The sequence below is a fragment of the Macaca fascicularis genome, chromosome 11 (assembly GCF_037993035.2).
Source record: "Macaca fascicularis isolate 582-1 chromosome 11, T2T-MFA8v1.1".
In the NCBI taxonomy this organism is placed as follows: domain Eukaryota; kingdom Metazoa; phylum Chordata; class Mammalia; order Primates; family Cercopithecidae; genus Macaca; species Macaca fascicularis.
The window spans coordinates 98731918-98749518 of record NC_088385.1 but is presented as its reverse complement, the minus strand read 5'-3'; positions in this window follow the sequence as shown (position 1 = coordinate 98749518).

Below are 17601 nucleotides of genomic sequence, written 5' to 3'. Positions count from 1 at the left end.
TAGGTACCTCCCCAACGATTTCTTTCCTCCCTATTCTCTCTCTCACCTCATCCTTCTTTTCTCTTCTTCCTCTCTCCTTCCCTTCCTCCTTCCTTTCTTGTTTTCTTCCTTCTTTAACTCCTCCCTTTGTTTCCTCTTTCATTCTCCCCTTTACTCCTACTTCCTCCTTCTTCCCTTTCCCTCCCTCCATCCCTCCCTCCCTCCCTCGCTCCCTCCCTCCCTTCCTTCCTTCCCTCCTTCCTTCCTTCCTCCCTCCCTCCCTCCCTTCCTTCTATGCCTCCCTTTCTTTCCTTCCATCATCTCTTCACAAAGCTATAACTGTGTATCAAGACCAATCTCTACTCTCAATAGTTTCTTACTTAATATTTGTCCATTTTTACTCTACATCTCTGAAAACTGTGTTTGTTTGTTTGGTTTTTTTCTCAAACACCTCTTAACCATTTTCTCAGACTGCGTTCTGTTACTTTTTCAGATACTCTCACCATTTACCATGATTTCCATTCACTCTACAGACTCCAGATGTACTCGGCTTTCCAACATCTACTCTACCAATCCCTACCCTCCAGTACCAGGACGTTCAGAATAGCTGAAGGATGTCACAAAATTATGATGTAGTATTCTCTATGTTTTTCTTAAGTTGTAACTTCACTTAAGTTTCATAGGTACTTAGCAATTTTTGTATAATTCTTGCTGCAAGAATCACGGTGACTGTTTCAAGGATCTTACAATTTGCTTTTGCCATTTAGTATAGTCTACCTTATGTTTTACGTATGTGTGTTTTTTATGTGTATAATTTCAGACTATATCCTAGAGCTTGGTCCTAAGTTTTAAAAAATTTTTACAGCCTCTAAGTCCATATTTATTTAACAAATATTTATTGAATAAATTTTGTGTTAGACATGTTATAAGCATAAAGAATTAAGCATTACCTCAAATGAGCACAGTCTTGTTCTCATGGAACTTATAGTCTATCAAAGGATAGATAAAAATACATAAACAGGTAAATAATAAAGGTAATAGTGGATAGTTGCTAAGTTATTTGTCCTCTCAAGAATATGGTTTCTGCTTTAAAAGGTGGTCAAAACTAGATCTTTTCTCTGAGCCTTTTGGAGCTGTTTTAGGGATGATATGGCTATATTTGGCAATGCCTGGATATCCTATAAGATTACTAACATTAATGACAATAAAAGTGGAAAGAATCCTTGATTACATGTCAGGGCCCTCAGTTCTAGCCATACTTAAGTGTAAATTATATAGAATCAATTTATGTCTCTTAGCCTAATGACCTCCCCTGTAAAATGAAGGAGTTAGTCTGGACGATTATACAGGCTCCCTTTAGGTTAGTACAGTATGTTTCTAAGATCCCTGATGTCGCTGTTCCTAACTATAGCTCCCAATTGATCTGTCAGAATATCTTTGAAAAGCATGTAGAATATCTTTGAAAAGACACTATAAATGTCTTCTGGAAAGGGTTTCATTTTAATAACTATTAGGACAACAGGAACATTGTGTCTTTTATTAAATTTGTCTGTTCCCTGGTGCTGATAGTATCTTCTGAATATAAATTGCACAATATAATATAATAAAGCACAGTTTAGAATTGTTTTCATAATAGTGCATTCCATAGTACTAGGCCATAAAATAAGAACCAAAAGTACATCTTGTTCTGTAAACTCATAATTTTCAGCTGTCTAAAAACTGAGTGTAAAGAGGAAATTAATAAGCAAAAACATTTCACAGCATGCATGCACTACTGAAAAAAAGATTATGTTCTTTACAGAAAAAAATCAAGAACCTCATTCTTTTGGAATTTGATAACCTACAAAAAATATTTATTTTTAAATTGTTTTCTTTTTGGTAATAATTATCATTGCCACATTCATTAATCATTAATTTATTTTTTAATTCTCCTAACAAGCATTTGTTTAGCAATTACTATGTACTCGATTCTACTTTAAAATGAGCAGATATAGAGATTCATAGTTATTAAAGGAAAATAGCACCAGAAGCTTAGAAAAGATGAGATTTCATGGTAAGGTTGAGTGAGTGTCTGACGTTAGATACCTTTAATTTGAGTCATGCCAACCTGTAGGATTAGTTGGAAAGTGATTTATTCTAGCAGCATTACTCAATTATCTTTAGGAGATCATTAGTTATCATCGGCATATGAGAGATATAAGATCTAAATTGGATGCAAAACGCTGTGGCAATGCAATTCTAATCATCAACTTCCCTTGTCATTAAGGCCAAAGTCATAGGCTTAATTTTTGTGGATCTAGATACTATAGCGATGGTATTGATAATGTTACTTATTGTAAACTTAATTATGCCATGAGTTTTATACTTTTATTATTCAGCCATCATTTTACCATATTTTTGAGACAAATCAGGAAAAAAACATCTTTGTCCTCAAGATGCTAAGGCAGGAGGCTCACAGCTACAATGGAGTGGGATAAATGCTATGAATCAGTGGTATAGAAGAACATATGAATGGGAATTAGCCTAGTCTCCAAGGGGTTAGGTGGAAGACTTTACATATTGTGTGTCTTGACTGCTTAAACTCTTTTACAGTAGATATGACAATCTACATCATGCAGACAAAGAAAATGAGGCTAGAAATGATAAGTGATGAGATCAAGGTCACACTGTAGAAACTACAGGAGCTGAAGTTTTAGTTTCTGCTTCCAAAGCTCTTGCTTTTTCTGTTGCAGCAGACCAACTTTCTCATTCCCAGATGTTTGCTTGCTGGTGGTTATGGGGAAAATAATTGAGAGAATGTGGGCAGATCAATAGAGAGCAGAGAAACACCGACAACAACAACAAATACCCCCATACACAGAGACGTATGCACAAATATACAAACACACACATATACATATATATTCACACATACACACACACATACTTTTTTTGAATCAGTGGACTCATCCTTATGCAAGAGCAGCTGCATAATGTAAGAAGAAGAGAAAGGCTTTTGGGGTAAGACGATAGGATTTAAATTACATTTCTAACGAAATGCAAAATGAAACTGGGCACCATATCCTTTAGATGACATTCATTGTGACAATATTTACTATTCCTATATGTTGAATAGTACACATTCAATAATGCACTTGTAACCCACTGTAAACTTCAAGCATTCTACAAATACCAATAGTTTCTTCTAAAGATGGTGATTTGTATGCAATTCTCTGATGCTAATGCCAATCTACCAGCCACCATGCCCAGAGTCTAGGCTCGGTAAATTTGAGGGAGCAGTAGATATAATAATAAAAATTAACTGAATTGTTCCATCTCTCTTTTCATAGTAACTTTGGAGCTTCATTTTTACAGTAATATGTGAATTCATCTGGATAGATAACCTCTTTTTATGCAGAAAACCTGCCCTAGCTTGCAAGATGCAATGGTCATTTTTTTTTTTTTTTTTTAGACTTCATTTTACCTATCCTCAGCTTTGAAACGTGATCACTCACTGCCAGGGAATGTATTTTCTGCAGGTTCCTACCTTTATAGAAACTCCTCTCGTATTGCTTCCTCATCATTTCCCTGTCTCTTAAAGGCTACCGTGCCCCTGGGATCCCGCCATGGGTATCTTCTCAATGTACATTCACCTGCCTGGAAATCTCATCCACTCTCATGACTTTCAATGACATTTAGAGTCTAAACATTTATTTTTCCTGCCCAGACTTTTTTTCTCAGCTCTAGACTCATATATCTGCCTACTTGTTATCTTCACTTGGATATCAAACAAGCATCACAAATTCAGCATGATCAAAACCAAACTAATGGTATTACTACTGTTCTATCCTGTATGCCCCTGGATTTTTCCTCATTTAAGTGAATGGGACTCTATTTTTCTTAGTTGCTCAGACAATTATCTTTTGTGTAATTTGTGACCCATTTCTTTGCCATGAATGCCATGCGTGGCCCATTGGTGCATTTGTTTGACTCTACTTTCACAAATTGAGCATTTCTTGACTCTAATGCTGCCTGCAGAGCTATCATCACCTTGCATCTGGGTTATGCAAGAGCCTTCTACCTGCTTTCCTTGCTTCTACCCTTGTTCTGAGCTGTGGTCTGTTCTCAACACGGCAGGCAAAGCAATTGTTTTAAAATGTGAATCAGATCATGTCATTTCTTTGCACGAAACTTTTCAATGAAGTCCTAATTACAACCTACACCATTCTTATCATCTGCAGCACACTACCTCCCTCCTCCATCTCTCTGACTCTCTTTTCTTCTGTCTCAAGTTGTTCCAGCTCCACTAATCCCCTTGCTGCTCCTTGAAGGCCCAGGCACACTCCTAAGGGGTCTTTGTACTTACTGTTTCCTCTGCCTGAAGTCATTTCCCCCAAACACTTGAACAGCCAGATCCCTCACTTCATGTGCTTATCAAAATGCACCTTCTCTGTAACACTATCTTAGGCCATTCTCCCTAAAACATCTTCATTTCATATTTCCTTTCCTGTTCTGTGTCTTCTCATTGGCAGTTATCACCACCTAACATATTTTATATTTTACTAATTTAGCGTATGTCTTAGCTATCTTTCCCATTTATGAAAAATAAGTTCTAAGACTCAAAGTGTGTCCACAATTTGAATTATCTAGCTAAGTATCTGATACGTTGATTTTGTTTATATAGGCAGAGTCTGAAGATAATTTGCATTAGAAAAAATGCCTTTATTCATTCTTTAAATCAAGGGCTATGGGAATGTTAGAGAAATTTGGATAATCCAAAGACAAAATTAATTCTCCATAGGTGCAGGTAGTAGAGAAGTATCACAGGTCCAGTTGGTTTTAAAACATTCTCCCCAAGACTGCCCTACTCTATTGGTGGGGAAAACAAAGCATCATCAGAGTTTATTGCTGCCACAGTGTGAAGTGGAATTTCAACGTAATGATTCAGCTGTAGCTTTAGTAGTAGACAATTTTCTTAGTAGACAAGAAATGCAGCAGTTCTGGCAAAATTATGTCACATTCTTTGTGTGGCCATAAAGGTCTGCATTTTCAAGTTGAAATTAATAAAATTAATAGAGTTGTGTTTTCACCCAGAAGTCAGTACCGTCACAAGCCAGTACCATCCCCAAAAGCCCGCAAGAAATATTACGCTTTTTGAGACAGGGTCTTGCTCTGTCACCCAGGCTGCAGTGCAGTAGTGCAATCTCTGCTCACTGGAACCTCCACCTCCCGGGTTCAAGCGATTCTACTGTCTCAGCCCTGCAAATAGCTGGGATTACAGGTGCCGCCACCAGGCCTGGCTAATTTTTGTATTTTTAGTAGAGACATGGTTTTGCCATGTTGCCTGGGCTGGTCTCGAACTCCTGAACTCAAGTGATCAGCCTGTGTTGACCTCCCAAACTGCTGGGATTACAGGTATGAGTCACAGTACTCGGCTGGAAATATTATTTCAACACATCCTTGAGATAATTAAATAGCAAACTTATCTGAGTAAGTGGGAAACCACTGAAAGAACTCTTCTAAAATATATCGGCAGGACTTATCATTTGTCATCAAATTCTGTAGTATCATGCTGTATCTACTAAATGTTTGCCCTGACTTGTTTGTTAATATATTATAAGCTTACAGAGGGTGAAAACCATAAAGGCAGGGAATGGGTTACTTTGTTCATTGCTGCTAGTATCTACACTTAGTCACCTAATATGTTAGATTAGCAAGTAGAAAGCAAAGAACAAGTTAAGTCTGGGATAAATTTAGGAAGCATGGTTTTTCCCACATCCTGTGGCAACCTGTGGATTTTCCCAGGGATCTCCATTTAGTTGATGAAAGAGCCATCTGGTAACCTTGAGATCACCAGATTTTAGGATACGTTTTTAGATTGATGTATACATTCAACAAATACTTTCTGAATTTCTTGGATGTTCTCAATATTACTCTAGGTGCTGGGAATACTGAGCTGAACAAAATGGACCAAAACTCTCCCTTTTGAAACTTACATGGTAGGGAGACAGGTAGCCAATTAATAAGTAAATATATAGCATCGCGCAATATCAGGTAAATATTATAGGTCTAAAATTTTGTGTCTACCCCCCAAATTCATGTGCTGAAATTTAATCCCCAAGGTGGTAGTATTAAGAGGTACCCTCATGAATGGAATCAGTACCCTTATAAAAGGACTGTGGGAGCTTCACCTCTTCTGCCATGCAAGGACACAGAGAAGGTACCATCCATGAGAAACAGGCTCTCAGCAGACAATGAATCCAAATATAGACATTAGAGTCAGAGGCCTGGGTTCACTAGTGAGTATTTAGATGTGTGGCCTTTGTCATTTAACCTCTTCAAATCCGGTTTTCTCAACAACAAAATGGGGATAATACTATTTAATTTTACTTACTCAGGTTGTAAGAATTAATGGAAGTGATATGTATAATGTGCTTGTCATAGATTAAGAACCCAATAAAAAGAAGATTATTATGTTTATTGTTATTATTACCACCACTATTACTCATACTTTTTGGATATACTGCTAGATAAAATCCTTTTCTTCCCTGCTTTAGAATGCATTTGTAACTCTGAGCTTAAATATTTATCTTTAAACATTGTACTTTCTGAGCAAAGTTTATTTTTATAGGATGTCTAAAGAGACCAACAGAATATAAATAGAAGGCCCTACTCAGTGGTAGCCAGCATGTATAAAGAGTTACAAAGGTGGGTGTGGGAGTCTTCCTGCATTGGCAATGGCAGTTCACGTGTTTGCAGAAATCCAGTTTACTATGCACCCGTGTATATGATTTTCTTCTTCTTTGTGTCTTCCTGATGTATATTACAGAAGGAGAAAAAACAGCAGAGGGGAAACAGAGAAATTATAAGAGAATATGAAACATGTCTTCGGATTAAGTTTCAGAAGCAGATTGTGAAACAGTCATTCAAGAGAAAGAGCAAAGATACAGAGAAGTTATCTCTAATGGTTCATCCTTACACTGTAGTGAAGCTTTTGAAATGGAGCTGAAGATATGAGGATATGGAAGATTTCTTTAAAAATGCAAGACAAAAATTTAGAGTGAAGAAGAAGGAATGACTATATAATGTTAATTTGAAGAAATGGGGTTTAGTCTAGTGGTATTTTACAATATAGGCCCACTCTTAAATTAAAAATAGACATTCAGTCTAGTGGTAAAGGATTATTCTTAATATTTTCATTTGAAAAAAGTAAATTATTGAGTTGAGTAAACCAAGGTTTCTTAGGAATTGTCTCAATGAGACTCGGTCACTCTAACTGAACAGGGCAGACAGATCACCTTGTACATAACTAGTACAGAAAATTTACAAGAAAAGTGATTCTGAGGAAGTTGCAGACTGGTAGTTCACCCCGTGAGGCAAAGCTCAATGACAAAAGTCTCATTCCAAAAAGTAAGCAGGATGGATTCTATGAGATTTGCTATTTTAAAATGATTTTAAGTTCTATTTGCATATATTGTAATTACAATATGCAAAAAACTCTTTGTATCTTCAGACCACGTCCTAGAAATTACCAATGCTACCTTTCTAAAACTTGGCAAAAACCTATTTCTAACACTTTATTACATTACAGTGTACATACAATTACACAAGCCGGGTGCAATTGTTCAAGCCTATAATCCCACATTTTGGGAGGCCAAGGCAGGCGTATTGCTTGAGTCCAGGAGTTTGAGATCAGCCTGGGCAAGTGTGTGTACATTTCTGTACAATATATTACTGTGTTCATGATGTCTAATGATAATTTTAAAAGCCCCTCTAGGAAAAGGACACATTTGGTTCTGAATTCTGAGGCTAAAACTTATTAGCCATATGATATTGGGTAAGTTACTTAACCTCTAAGTTTTAATTTCCTCACATACTAAACAGGGATATTAGTATCTATCTCATTGCCTTGTGAAAATTACAGAAGATAATGCTGGATAAGCATTGACCCAGTGCCTGCCACAGAGGGGATGTTCCAGAAATACTAGTTGTTACTTTCATTGTTTTTGTCATTGTTTCCATTCTTTATCTTTATTATTAGTAGTATAAGTGCAGTTTTATAATATCAAGACAACTAAAAGGATGGTGTCTAAGTAGCTATTATTCACATATCTATTTTTCTTTTCCTTTTTTTTTTTTTTAGGAACAAGGTCTCACTCTGTCACCTCTGATAGGCTGTAGTGGCACTATCATGGCTCACTGCAGCCTCAAACTCCTGGGCTCAGGGAATCCTCCTGCCTCAGCCTCCCAGAGTAACCAGGGCCACAGGTCTGTACCACCATGCCTGGCTAATTCTTTAAAACATTTTTTAGAGAAACAGGGTTTTGCCATGTTGCCCAGACTGGTCTCAAACTCCTGGTCTCAAGCGATTCTCCTGTCTCAGCCACGAAAGTGCCGGGATCACAAGTGTGAGCTGCCTTTGCCTGACTTCACATTATCTATCTTAAAGAATACATATTGGGAAGATCTTTCTCAGAATTCATTTTATTAAGGAGAGAAAACATTTCTATGGCACTTAATAAGTGCCCAGCAGTGTTCTAACTATGCAAACATTAATTTATTTAATCAGCATAATAATGAGGTAGCAACTATTACTGCACCATGCCACATCGTTCTAACCAGGAAACTTCTACACTAACCAATGCAAGAGAACAGAGGGGATTTCCAGAAAACTGATGCTGACAGGATAATCCTGTAGATTCTCTCTCCCTCTCTTTCTTTATCTCCTGTTCTTTTAACTTTTTCTAAATTGCACCAAGGCATTTTATGGGCCAGGGGTGGCCCTGAGAGTGTCCCTAACTTTTAAGTTACAGACCTAAGATTGAATCAGGGAGTCTCACGTGAGCGCTTTACCCAGTACAAATCTTTCCTGTAGGAATAAATTCCCAGAAATGAAATTGCTAAGTCAAAGGATTGGCACATTGAAAATGTTGAGTTTCTTCTAAAAATATTTTTGTTTATTTAGTTTTTACCAAGAGTTTTGTTTCCCTATACCCTAGGTAATCTTGATTATCCTAATTTCTTTTCATATTTGTTAGATTGTATTAGCATAGAGCAAAAAGTTGTCAGACACAGCTAAATGTTTTTTCGTGGAAGAGTCTTTGTTTATAATTTACTCAATCCACGGTGACCAATACTCTTCTATTATGTATTTGACTTTTTGTCCTAAAAGTAAACATGGATATTTAAAAATCATGGCAAATTGATGTTGTGGTGCCAAATATTTTGCTCTCTTTGAGCAAGATGACATACAAAAATACCATAGTTTTTCCTGTCACACTTCATAAAGAGATTTGGTTATACAAAACCTTATTTCTTTGTGATGATGTTTTCAAGTTTTGGAGAGAAGATATAGATACTAAAATATCTTGCTGTGTTTTTAAAGGCCTTTTGATTCATTGCTAGGCTATTTCCCTTGGTATGAGCAAATCAATTTTATTAGAATATTTGCCAACCATAAGCTGTGTCTATAGACAGTGTTCATGCTTTATATTAAGCTACTTCAAAGGCTGTGTTGGTAGAATCATCAAGGCCCTCCAGTACAGGCGTACTTGTAAATTGCTAGTGTGTCCTTTTATCTTTAAGATCTTCTGATGTGGAGAATGGATAAAAGTTTGGAACCATTTTTAAAGACTCATTTAAAATTTCCTCTATGCAGATGCAGATTTTATTTATACTTCTTTTACTCAGATGCTTTTTAAAAAATTAGATTAGTTCAAATCTTGCCTCTCCTTTTAATCTACTCTATGCATTCACATTTTAATTCATTTTAATTCAGCTCACCAGCTTTTGATGCCCAGTAGACATGTAGACTCAAATAAAGATTAGATTTCACTCTCAGCTCAACAGAATGACCCAGAAGACATAGAAAGGTGGAGGCCAGCTATTCTTACTTTCTCCTAGAGGTCTGCTAAGGCCCCTCGAAAAGTAAAAGAATCACAGGCTTTATTCTAACACAATTTAAATAATGCCTAACACTTATTAAGAGGTTTCTATATGCCAGCCCGAAGTATCTGGGATTTAATACATTCTGCTTTAATACATTCTGCTTCTACTACTGAGGTTTTATTTGGTGTCCATGATGATATATGTTTGGAAGAAAAATAAAACTGAAAACATGTATTAATACATGTATTAAAGCTCCAAACATTTTGCTTGTGTTAATCTATTTTATTTTATGTATCTTACTTTGCAGATTAAAAAAACAAACCTGAGGCATAGACAGGCTAAGATCAAATGGATGTGAATCAAGTAGTTTGTTTCGTCTCTCTTAACCATACTGTAGAGAATGTGTTTGACCACGTTTTGAGGAGATAAATGCAATTAAGGAGTATTTGCTTCCTATTCTTCCCATTACTCTTATGCTGGCCTTGAGACTCTGCTCTGTTCTATGTTGATTTCAGTAAAATAAAGATGAGCAAATGCTTCAATAGAATCCATAATGGAGTCCGATTATGGTTCTGTAACAAATATTACCTTGCAGAAATTGGCTGTAATCAACTAACTATAAATATAAAAGATTTTTTTTTCTTTTGATAAAGAGAGTGACAAGGGAAAGAAGGAAGAATACTTAGGAATTCAACCAGAGTATCTCAGATTCCCGCACATGAATGAAACTTAATAAACACCTAAGACACACTAAAGGCAGACAAATTTCTTTTAGTAAAGCTTTCTAATCATCAACTTTTCTCTCTCTTTATGGAACTTTCTAGGTTATGCCCTAATAATAATGATAGTACTAACAGTAACAGTGACAGTACTAGGTTAAAATCAGCTGTAGCAATAGTAGCAGTATAAGCATGGAATTCAGAATCAGGTAGATCTGACTCCAAAACTGAATCATCTGCTCACTAGTTGTGTGACCTTGTGGAAGTTAATTAATCCCCTCCCGCCCTAATTTCCTTAACTAAAAAATGAGCATGATAGTATCTGCCTTACAGAATAGTTAGGAATAAGTGAGATGATTAATATAATCACCTAGAATACACCTGACATATAATAATAGGTCCTTAACAGCCGTAATGTTCATTCCTTCTATTTTTTCCCACTCTTTTTTCATTCAATATTTTTTTCAATTAGAATGGAAACAGCAGAATGTCTGGGAGCTTCCAAAAGCATTATTCATCTGCTGACATTGGCATGCTGCCATCCATACCTCCCAAATCAACTACTCCCAGCACCTAAAATAATCATCGAGTGCTCTTATAGGCTTAGTATGGTCTTTCTGTTGCTCCTCGGTCAGCTTAGTTGTAATATAAGAATCCCCTGGTAACACATGTATTCAGTTTTATTTTTCTTCAAAATATATATCATCATGGACACCAAATTGAAAACCTCAGTTGTAGAAGTAGAATGCATTAAACTCTTCCAATCTCAATGCTTTTATTCTTAGTAGTGTTCTTTAGAGAGTCCCATTAAGACATTTATCTTTCTTTTGAGCCTCAAGTATGAGGGTGTTTGGTTCTTTTCCGTTGGCTAGTGAATTACAGTGGGTATTAGGGCTAGATAGTTCCAGTAATCTTAGATAATTTCTGCTAACAAGTGAAAGTTTATGTAAACTCTTGTGTTTTTACAAAACTATAATTAAATGAAACAGTGGGAAAATGAAGAATGCAAACTCAATTCTTATTGGGAACAACTCTACTCCTGGCCATGCACACAACTTCATCAAGGTTGTATCCTCCCTCAGACATAGGGTATAGAGTGATAAGAAGAGCAGTGATGAGAAAAGCAACGGGCAGGCCAATTCAATGGGTGATGAGAAAACTAGTGAACTAAGCTCCTAAAAAGATAAGAAAAAGATGAGTCAGGGAAGATCCATGGCTCTAAATAATAAAAACTACTCAGGATGCATGTGCTTCAACTGATAATTTTTCCTGCTGTTACATCATAATTCTAAAGACTTAAAGTCTTTAAAAAGAGAATCTGATTGAACTAACTTGGGTTAGAGGGCAGGGAGTGGGCAGGACACATCAAATTAAAGTCCTGCTGTCCCTGTGAATCAGGGAAGCAAGACAATTTCTTAAATGACCAAACCAAGAAAAAAAAAAAAGTAAATGGATGCTAAGCAAGCACAAATCAGAAAAAAACAAATATTCATTATGGAAGGCAATGAATTCTTTCTGGCAATGACTCAATTATTTGGAAACATATTCCATACAAATTTGTATACAGACTTTGTAATAATTTTTCAAAAGAGATAATGTACCATTAAATTTAAAGTGGAAAGACGTAATAAAATGTACATAATAAGCAATGTTTTAGCCATTTTTAGCTATAGTAGTAATATAAATTTAATTCCTAACTCTGATTCTGCCACCAACCAGCTATGTGACTTTGGGTTGATAATATTACCTTTCTGTATCCAATTTTGTGCATATTTAAAATAAGGAAATTGGAAAAAGATCTATTTAAGGTACCAACTACAACATAAGAATGATCCTTTGACCTCCACTTAACCCTAACCCAAACTGATAAGGTGAGTTAGTTTATGGCCATGCCTTGCAGTTTGGCCATCACGAGCTGGAATGTTTTTCTTTTTTTTTTTTTTGGAATGTTTTTCTTAATTAACTCATCTTGTTCCAATAAAAAAAAAAAAAGAAGTTTCATAATTATTCTCGGCAAGCATCCAAAAATATGCCTCACTATCCAGTTCCAATTAATAATGTGTGACTTGTTAAAAACAGATTTTGTTCATTTGAAGGTTTTAATAGCACCCAGTTTCAACTGAGTTCTCTTGGGAAAATATTTAGCATGCATTTAACTAGCTTGACACGTACAACTAATTAATTTGTCTAAAGCAAAATATTATATGAATTATAAACAAAGAACTGAAAGTTGAAATGATGCCAGAATGAAAGCTTGAGGTACCCTATGGTTAATGAGCCTCAGGTTGTTTTGCTGCTATTGTTTTTGGTTCTTACTCCTATTAAATAAGGTACAGAAATGAATGTTATGTCATCTTCAGTTAGAAAATTGAAATTTCATATATAAGGGAGCTCTTTATGTATTTTCTGAAATAGAAAGAGCTTTCAGAAATTTGAGTTTTAAGGAATGTGTCTGTGATGGTTAAGATTGAGTGTCAACTTGATTGAATTGAAAGATGCAAAGAATTGTTCCTGGGTGCCTCCGTGAGCGTGTTGCCAAAAGAGATTAACATTTAAGTCGGTGGACTGGGAGAGCCAGACTCACCCTCAGTGTAGGTGGGTAGTGTCTAATCAGCTGCCAGTATAAAAGTAGGCATAGAAAGAGCAGACTTGCTGAGTTTTCCGGCCTTCATCTTTCTCCCATGCTGGTTGCTTCCTGCCCTTCAACATCAGACTCCAAGTTCTTCAGCTTTTAGACTCTTGGACTTACACCAGTGATTTGCCAGGAGTTCTCAGACCTTCAGCCACAGACTGAAGGCTACACTGTCAGCTTCCCTACTTTAGAGATTATGGGACTCAGACTGGCTTCCTGACTCCTCAGCTTGCAGACGGTCTATTGTGGGACTTCACCTTGTGATTGTGTGAGTCAATTCTCCTAATAAACGCCCCTTCATATTTGCATCTATCCTATTAGTTCTTTCCCTTCAGAGAACCCTGACTAATACCGTGTCTAAATGACACAGATTGAGTGATGAGGGGCAGGGAGACCAACTAAAACAGGCTGCTACACCTTTTCTCTAGCCCTGGAGATGCATGGAAGCAAGAAGAAGGTTGATCGGTCTCAGTAGAATATTTGCATTACAGGACTTACAAAATAATCAATACTTTTCAGTTTTTGGTGTGAGTATACACTAATTAAATATTCAGTGCTTCTCATTATTTTGATGTGGGTATACATTTGCTATGAAAAAAGCCTTAGGAAATAGAAATTGGCTATGTCTAGTATGAGAGGATAACAGTTTCCCAAAGCCAAAGAGGATCAGGTGCAATGAGTGACAGAGAGGTAGATAGACCTCTAGTCTATGTACGCTTTTAGTTGTGATATTCCCTCATCTTCACCTCCCCTTGCTTCCCACTAGTATTTTCTCATGAAGATCATTGCGCAGCCAGTTATTATTTATTTATTTATTTATTTATTTATTTATTTGTTTATTTTTGGGACAGAGTTTCACTCTTGTTGCCCAGGTTGGAGTGTAATGGCGCAATCTCAGCTCACTGCAACCTCCGCCTCCCAGGTTCAATTGATTCTCCTGCCTCAGCCTCCCAGGTAGCTGGGATTACAGGTGCATGCCACAATGCCTGGCTAAATTTTTGTATTTTTAGTAGAGACAGGGTTTCACTTTGTTGGTCAGGCTCATCTTGAACTCCTGACCTCAGGGGATCCACCCGCCTTGGCCTCCCAATGTACTGGAATTACAGGTGTGAGCCACCGTGCCAGGCCAACGCAGCCAGTATTAATTCAAGATAGAAAAATAGCAGTGTCAGTTCAGTCTCGAGGGTGGGGCTGAAGGGTAATGTCATCTAGCTAGTGTGAGCTGCACATAATAAGTACAGGTAGACTGGCTGGCCATGAAGCATTTGTTACTTTTTCTCCCCACCCCTTTCTCAAAACCTGAAAGTAAGAAAGTTAAATCCAGGTAACATAATGTTAGTAGGGGTACAAGAAGATTCCTTGTAAGACGGACTTGCCCAGTGTGGAGACGTTTGTAAAGCAAGAGGATATTTTGAGGTCTATCTCTTTCCAAGCCCTAAACATATATGGGGTTGTTAAAAGGGGACTGGGCTGTTTCAGCTGCTCCTTTTCCCATAGTCCTTATGACTTGTCCAGGGAAAAGGAGACCACAGGGAACCACAATAACTTATGTGAGAAAGATGATCACTAGAGAAAAACACATTCCACAGCGTATACCAGAAGAAGCAGAAGTATTTGACCAGATGGAAAAAGGACTGAAACAAAGAAATCACTTTCAAAGAGATAAAGAAAGACATTGGTATAGCAGGAGTAAGCAGTTATAAAGAAGAACTAATTTGAAATATTGGGTATGAAATATAAAATAATTCAAATAAACAACTAAGTGAATGGTTTGAAAGCAATCAAAGAATAAATTAGTGAATTTAAAGATCAGATTTAGAAACTTTTAAAATAAATCTCAGGAAGGGATTAGGAAAAACTAGAGAGATTGAAAATCAAAATGGAGAGTTAAGACACATGGAAACTAGAAGAAGTCTCAGCAGCTATATAATGGATTTTCCGTAAGAGAGAGAAAAAATAAAGAGTAAACAAATTAGACAATAGTTGAAGAAATAATTTCCCTTAATTTCTCAGGTTCAAAGAAAGAAACACTAATTTTGAAGGAGCTCATGGAATGCCAAACAAAAATAAACACATTGAACAAAGTAAAACAAATTAAAAAAAAAGAAAAAAAAAAAACCTCTAAAAACATTAAGCTGAATTTTAAAAATATCAGTGAAAGAAGTGGTGAGGGAAATATAATAGCTTATAGAGAACAAATAGATTACTTCATTAGGAATAAGAAACAGATTGGTATCAGACTTCTCAAAAACTTTAAAAAAGAATACAGTGAAATAATATTTTCAAAACAAGAAAAGAAACCCTAATGTAAAAATTTATATTTGTTTACCTCTGTAAGAGTATGTAAGAGTAAAATACAAATATTCCCAGGCATATAAGACCCCAGAAGTTTTACCACAGGAAGACTAATTTTAAGAGGAATCTTAGAAAAAGTATTTCATTAAAAAGGACAAGAAATCCAGGAGGATATTACAAGAATTTTGGGAATCAAGGATGAGTAAATAATTTAGTAGAATTTAATATTTTCTTTAAATACCTATACCCTAAATGTGTATTGATGTGGCTCAGAACATGACACCCCAAAGTTTGGTATCTTGGCATACTGAGTACTTTGAACTGAAGGAGGTTGGAAGGTCTCTGATGCAAGGTCTTCTTGACCTTCTCCTCCTCTTCTGTCTCCTGTCCCTCTTTCTCCTGACAGAGTGAGTCATAATAATCAGAATTCCTTTTTTCAAAGTGAGGCATATATACTAGAATCCCTCTCCCACAAAGCAAGACATAACACCTAGAAAAGTCCTTCTTTCTCTTCTCCTGTGAAGACTCTCATCTGAGGGGTTCCTACTTTATACCTGGGAGGAAAAATTGCTGCACAGAGAGGCCAAGAAAAATCTGAAAACAAAAAACAGAAACAAAAACACACACACCAAAAAAACAGGCCTTGTTGGGTTCTCCCCATTCAGTCTATTAATACTGGATCATACCCTTTCATCCAATCATGTCTGTACCTGGCCGTCCATTCTTCATCAAACCTAAGCATAACAAAAGACTGCTTTTCCCAGGTCTTTGGGTCTTTATTTCTGAAGTCTCTTATGTCATGTGAAACTTAGATTGAATACTTCTGTTATGCTTTTTTCTTGTTAACCTATCTTTTGTTATAGGAGTGACTCTTATGATGGATGAGTAATCAACGTATCACACATTTCTGTCCTTACAATATCAATGACAATCCAGGGCCCAGTGCAGTGGTTCACACCTGTAATCCCAGAACTTTTGGAGGCTGAGGTGGGAGTATCGTCTGAGCTCAGAAGATCAAGACCAGTCTGGGAAACATTGCAAGATCCTGACTCTACAAAAAAAACCAAAACAACAACAAAAAAACCCCACAAAAATTAGCCAGGTGTAATGGTGCACGACTGTGGTCCTAGCTACTTGAGAGGCTGATGTGGGAAGATCACTTGAACTTAGGAGTCTGAGGCTGCCATGAACTGATTGAGCCACTGCCCTCCAGTCTAGGCAACCGAGCCAGATACTGTCTCTTAAAAAAAAAAATCCAGAACTAAAATCCTAAATCTTATCATACAAACACCAGGTAAGAGTAGGGCACATACTAAATACTCATCCTTTTCACAAATAAGAGTACACTTGGGAAACTGATATAAAATAATAAACAAATATAATAGAAGTCCTAAATAAATGAAGCTCAACTTAAAAAATGTATAAAAAATATTTTGTGTAACTTTCAAAACAACCAAAAGCAGGATCAGAAAAAGAAAGGGAGAGAGTGTGGTAAATATGTAACATGAATCAATGCTGAAGACAGTCTAATTCAGCTACAATTACAATAAATTTTAATAAATTAAATGTAGTGATCAAAAGAGTTTCTCAGATTGGATTAAAATGATCTGCCAATATTATAATTTTAGTTCTCCAAGAAATAGACTTTGAGACAGGGACTTGTATGCAGAAAGTTTACTGGGGAAAGGGGTGGTTTCAACCTCAAGAACAATACTTGTGGGGAAGGAGGGAGAGAGGATTGAGCAGAGGAAGAAGGTAAATTGTGATAACAGTTTCCACAAACTCTTCAGCTGATTTCCCAGGGAGCTCTGAAGCTGAGATGGCCTTTCAGATGTGTCCGAAACTGAGGCAAGGTGTTGGGACATTATACCAACACATTGACCAGATAGATGTTGGAAGTGGGCTAACACAGAGAGGTGACGCCATCTTGAGAAAGCAGTTCCCTTTGGCCAAGGGTAATCTTGTGAATCACAGATGGGCAATACTGCCAGCAACCAAGGGAATGAATTTCTCAGTGCTGAAGAAGGAAGGGAGGAGCGCAGCACAGTTTACAGCATGATCCACACCTTGAATCACTCAGCACCACTTGCTTCATGAAATATGCTCACC